We start from the raw sequence: 5,714 nt of genomic DNA on the forward strand, positions 1-5,714 counted from the left end.
CATAAATATGAATTTATGTAATTTTTGTGATTATAAAATGTTGAATCACGCAAATCCGTAAAAACCGAGTAATATACGATATTGGCTAATTAAAGGCGATTTAGCATAAAATTGGGCATGTTCATACATATTTTAATGCTGCATTTTATTTATGATTGTCATAATTTTATTTTATGTAATTTTTGAATTATGTAATTTTTACTTAGTATGGCCTTAGTTTTTAATTGGTATTGCCCGAAATGTATGGGAATATCGATTCGGTTGTAATTTTATTGTGATCTCGTATCACCGTCTTATAATTTAATAGATTTATTTTATTATAGTTACAAATGTATAATAGGAAATTATGTAATTTATTATGTAATTTTATTCATTTCGGAGTTCCCAAAGACGGATTTCTTCAAGATGGCGATACATAAAGACGGTGTTACCTCGAGATGCGTGCCACAACCGAAGTTCAAGGGACCAATGGAGTTGGTTTCCGAATATGTAATAGTTAATTATATTTTCTATTTTAGGAAGGCCATACTAGGATTTAATTTATGCTTTGCATTTTATTTATATGTCGCATGCATCGCTAAATCGCCATAACTAAAACATGCATTATCATTTTAATCGAGTATATCGACCGTGTCAATTACAATTATCGTAGTTCACCGCTTTAGTTCACTTAAAACGTGATAGATAATAAATTGACATGACCTCTCGCTAAAAATAAACAATTGAGACTTAGCCTTACCAAAGAGTAGAAACCATGAAAACCTATTTCGTGAGGGAGTGCGCTCGGCCACACCGGGGTACAAACCTTGTTACGTAGGGGAAGTGGGTGATAAATGTCTATCCACCGAATTCATGTTGATAACGGATGTATCGGCCACACCGTGCCCAAGTTGATGTGGATTTGGATCATGGACACATTTATTCGAAATTTGGGTTGAACTCAACAAAAGTTTTTGATAAGGGATGTATCGGCCACACCGTGCCCTTGTCGGATGTGTTTTGGGCTAAAGATAAATGTTAATGTAATTTTATCGACCAAGAGTTCTAAAAGTAGAATCGATTAAAGAGTTAATCCACCGAGTTATATTGATAAGGGATGTATCGGCCACACCGTGCCCAAGTTAATATGAATTTGGATCTTGGAATCATTTACATAGTTGGGTAGAGGTCACTATATAAATGCTATACTTATTTACAAGTATTATTAAAACGATAAATGTTAAGTTTTCCACTATTCCGTTATTATATTGTTCTATTTCTTTACCACAATTCATATACGATATCATTTCGATTTTTCAAAACCTCCATTAAAACATCGTAACTAAAGACAAATATGAATTTGCTTCTAAAACCTCAAATAAACCATTGCTAAGGATCTCTTTTAAAGAGTATAGATAAAGGTTATTCATTATCAAACAGGTTTTTGATTCTTGACTAACACATCTACTTACAATGGATTGTTATTCATATACTTAATTGAATTAAGTACCTTGAAGCGATATATTGTTTTGGTAACTAGATTTGTTGGAAATCAAAATTGACCAAAATAACGCAACCACTTCAATGAAAGTTTTAAGACTAAAACGAACAAATGAAGAGTAATCTTCATGAATTCAATTTTGCTTCTCAAAGCAAAGACTCATTGAAATAAGTAGGAGCATTCTCTTAAACCGTTAAGATGAGGACGAGGTTCAAGAAGTAAAGATTATAATGGAATTGATACAAGGTAATGTTAAAGGTAAAGTTGTTGAGAATGACGATAGTAAACCTATCAATCCCGAACGATAAAGTTTCCATTGTCTTAAATGTTGGACACAAGAAAGGAAACTACCCCAAATTATTGAAGAATCAACAAGTTAGTTGTGGGACATCTAATGGGACCTTCTTCTTTAAATGTTTATTTGATTAAACATAAATTTTGCTAGTACCACTTCGTCAATATTAGAAACCAGTGGAGGTTTTCATCATTGTATTCGACACATAAGATGATTAGAATATGACGACTAGCAACAATGAAGTCGAGAGATAGAGTCATTGTGTACTAAACCTAGTTTTTGGGTTTGGAGTTGTACTTAATTGTGACTATTAAGTACTCCCTCATATTCTCTATTTTCTTCCCTATTTCCTAAAACGGATTATTCAGGTTTTCTTCCCCTTTCCTTTTTTGGAAACTTTTAATCTTGTTTTATTCATTCCTCTCTCCTATCACCAAACCCCACCCAACTCACAATTTCTTATTTAATTCATAATTATTCATTTCTCTCTCCTATCACCAAACCCCACCCAACTCACAATTCCTTATTTTATTCATTCCTCTCTCCTATCACCAAACCCCACCCAATTCACAATTCATATTTTATTCACTTCCTTAAATATTGTGCCCCATCCAAAGGGGAATAAAAAGAAGAATAGGAGAGAGTACATAACTCTAAATAAGAATACAAACTTGTTAAGATACAAAAGAGGTTTCACTTTTGTGACCCTATACACCACGATTTGATGTATGGCTAGCCCATTATCAAGGTGATTATATTCTAAACCAAACTAGAATGATATATCATGAAGATGATGCAAGACTCAAATTGGTAACCCAAGATTAAACCTTGAATTTTGGAATGATGAACGCAAAGAGTTATCGAGTACTCTTGAAACCATTAGATTGTTAATGGTATATGCGTATCTTGTATTCAAACTAAGATGTCTCGTGCCTTTTGGTTGAAAAGGAGATCGAGGTTGTAAATCATCGATCCAAAATAGGTTGATCATTTTCTTTTACCAACGATTTAAGTTGACACTAATGTGTTCACTTAATAAGGTAAATAGAAAAATCTTTGAAAAGGTTTAAAGAGTTCAAGGCATCACGATTTAGTCGTGATGGGATTATCAAAGTGAAGACTTTGATATAAGCCAAAGGAAATGTGATATAGAATCACAAGTTAATCTCTCTTAGCACGCATTATGGAATAATGTGTGGTTGGATAAGAATTCAAACGCTATTCGATAAGGTTTGGACTTCGATCAAGTTACTTTGAGTTACTTGATCCTTTTGGGGATTTAATCATTTTGTTTAGATTATTTTTCCACTAAATCGAATCATATGAGATATGAAATGGTAAGGGTACCATGTTTGTAAGTTTTCACAAGAAACATATGCTCATTTTTCCCTTTTCAATTATCACGAGTACGACGGGTTTGCGGCTCGTGAAACTGTCTTTCTAAAAATACAAGTTTATTTCTAGAAGACAGAGTGGGAGAAATTATTCAAGAGCCACAAAGAATGCCACAGAGAATGTTATGTCGCAAGAAACTGGTCTTTCTTGGCTACATGAGACGTTTTGTGTAAGACATTATTTCTTCAAAACCTAGGAGGTTAAATTCGTCACTTGTTAAAGATGATGAATTCATGAGCCACAAAGAATGCCACAGAGAATGTTATGTCGCAGTGGCCTGGCCGTGGCCTAGGCAGTGGCCTGGCCGTGGCCTAGGCAGTGGCCTGGCCGTGGCCTAGGCAGTGGCCTGGCTAAGCCGCGAGTTTGGGTCGTATCTATAATTTGTTTTGACGCTAGTTTGGTTTATTTAAAATATAATTAAATTAATTTCCGTCTCATATTTTATATAACGGTAATTCGTTAATATCGTCCTTTCACATAATTATTTTAGGTGACTCATATGTGGTTGAAGATGAAGAGTAATTTTGGGTTTTAGAAGCTTTCTCAAGTTTATTGCTTGTCTCTTTGCTAGCTTAAGGTAACTATTCCGAGTTACTCGACGAATAAATGTCACATTCTTTGTTTTCTTGTATGATTTTGTGAATGTTATTTGAGTAGTTTATTTCACATGAAAATATGAGTCAAATTCATGTCTTTTGTAAGTACAAGTTCACATATTAGTATGGAAATGAATTTTACAGCGATAATTGCAATGTTTGGATGATTGTGCCGAAAACTGAGCCTTAATCCCTTTGACTGACTCGATGTCAGTCAATTGAGTGATTGGTCAGCCGCAATTTAACCCGTACCTGTCGCAGGGCTGGGGTTGCGGGTAAAAATTCGGTTGGAAGAAATTTTGAATGAATTAGATAGTCGGCCTTTTTCTTGTTTTAGGCCATTCATTATATTTTTATCTCACATGTGTAATTAGTTGATTTAAGTAGCTTTTTATATTGTAAAAACGGCCCTAGATTCCCCGAAGCCTTTAATTTGGTTAATATTGTTAGAATTGGAAGTTAGTATTGAATTTGTATTGAGGAACTGTTGGGATTGTATGCTGTATATAGACATTTATATAGCCTTTCACATGATAGAATATTAGATTTTATGTTGGTAAGTAGGACTTTTTGCCCTCTTATGGTTAAGTGGATGACTTAATTGACTTGTGTGGTGAGTCGTGTGTGGTGTGGGCTAAAGTATTCAAGCTGGGACTAGCTGGGACTAGGTCCTAGGTGAGTATTTCGGCCTTCATCATAGATAGGTCTTTATAGTCTCTGACGAGTATATGTTCACTGCTTGATATCCTTTGTGTTCCTGACTAGTGGATGTTTATCCAAGTTGGGGCATGACCTCAGGTACTTATTTTGATAGTATGGGGTCAGCTTAAGTACTAGCCAACCCTTCGGTGGTGTCCTTAGGGTACTCACTTCACTTTGTTTTAAAAAAAGTTGTGAGTCTTGGGTGCGGTGGTGTGTATCCGCATGTCTAGGTATGCGCAGATTTTAGGCTAGGGTTGTGTTGTCTCTTGGCCATGTTTTCTTAATAGTAACCGCTGAGCCAAGATACCGGTTCGATTACCTTCCCTACCTCGTGGTATAGACTCGAGTTACAAAGTGACTATTGACGGTACTAAGAACTTATGCCTGTCTTTGATATATTGCCCTTTCTTGTATGGTGATTCTATGAATCATAGAAGGTGAGATGCAAGCCGGCTATGGTTGATAGAGTTTGGATTCCTGGATGTTAGGTGATTCACATGATAGTGTAGTATGAGTCGGTCTAGTATTCACATGCTAGGACTATGTGTTGTTATATTGTTGTTCACATGATAGGCACGATTGTCTAGCATCTATATGCTAAGGCTATGTGTCATTCATATTCATATTCTTATGTTTACATGTTATATTAATTATGACATTTCGTGGCTGGGAGAACTCGGAGTTACTCCCCACTGACTGTGGCTTTCGTATTTGTATAAAATGCGAATGACAGGTAGGTGATGCATATATGGGGTACATGGACGAGCTAGCGAGCAAAGTAACCTTGGGACCTAGACTGGTTTTATTTCATTGTGACCCTTAAACCCTTTTTATGTCACATACATTTTAGGGACATATGTCTCCCTTTTCTATTTTGGGTTTGTATCTTTACTTTTTCTTATCATTAGCTATGTATGTAAAGTAGTTCATTAGCATTGCAGGTTTTGGCACCCGCTTCTGGGAATGTTGGAAATGTTGTGATTGGTTTAGAAAATTTTTTGAAATTACAGGTTTTTGGCTAGTTGAACCAATTACAAACATATCCTACCAGTTTTTCTGTAGAATTACGTGTTTACTTTTCCGCAATAATTGAGGGTGTCACATCTTCAGTAGGACATCAATGAGTTGGAATCAATGTTTTGATCATGTTATAAAACTTTTCTCGATAAGTCGAGAAGTTGTGTTTACACATGGAGTTTAGTGGGAGTTACGGAAATTTTTATTAGTCTTATATGTGGATGACATA

The 5,714-nt window shown here is 35.3% G+C and overlaps 1 long non-coding RNA gene across 1 annotated transcript; it reads left to right on the forward strand.

Moving 5' to 3' along the window:
- The first annotated feature begins 3,658 nt into the window (after positions 1–3,658).
- LOC141591150 (uncharacterized) lies at positions 3,659–5,400 on the forward strand. The gene is made up of 2 exons (XR_012520690.1): positions 3,659–3,747; positions 5,202–5,400. It is a non-coding gene; the product is annotated as an uncharacterized LOC141591150 (long non-coding RNA).
- The last annotated feature ends 314 nt before the right edge of the window (positions 5,401–5,714 follow it).

The sequence above is a fragment of the Silene latifolia genome, chromosome 7, assembly GCF_048544455.1.
Source record: "Silene latifolia isolate original U9 population chromosome 7, ASM4854445v1, whole genome shotgun sequence".
Taxonomy (NCBI): Eukaryota; Viridiplantae; Streptophyta; class Magnoliopsida; order Caryophyllales; family Caryophyllaceae; genus Silene; species Silene latifolia.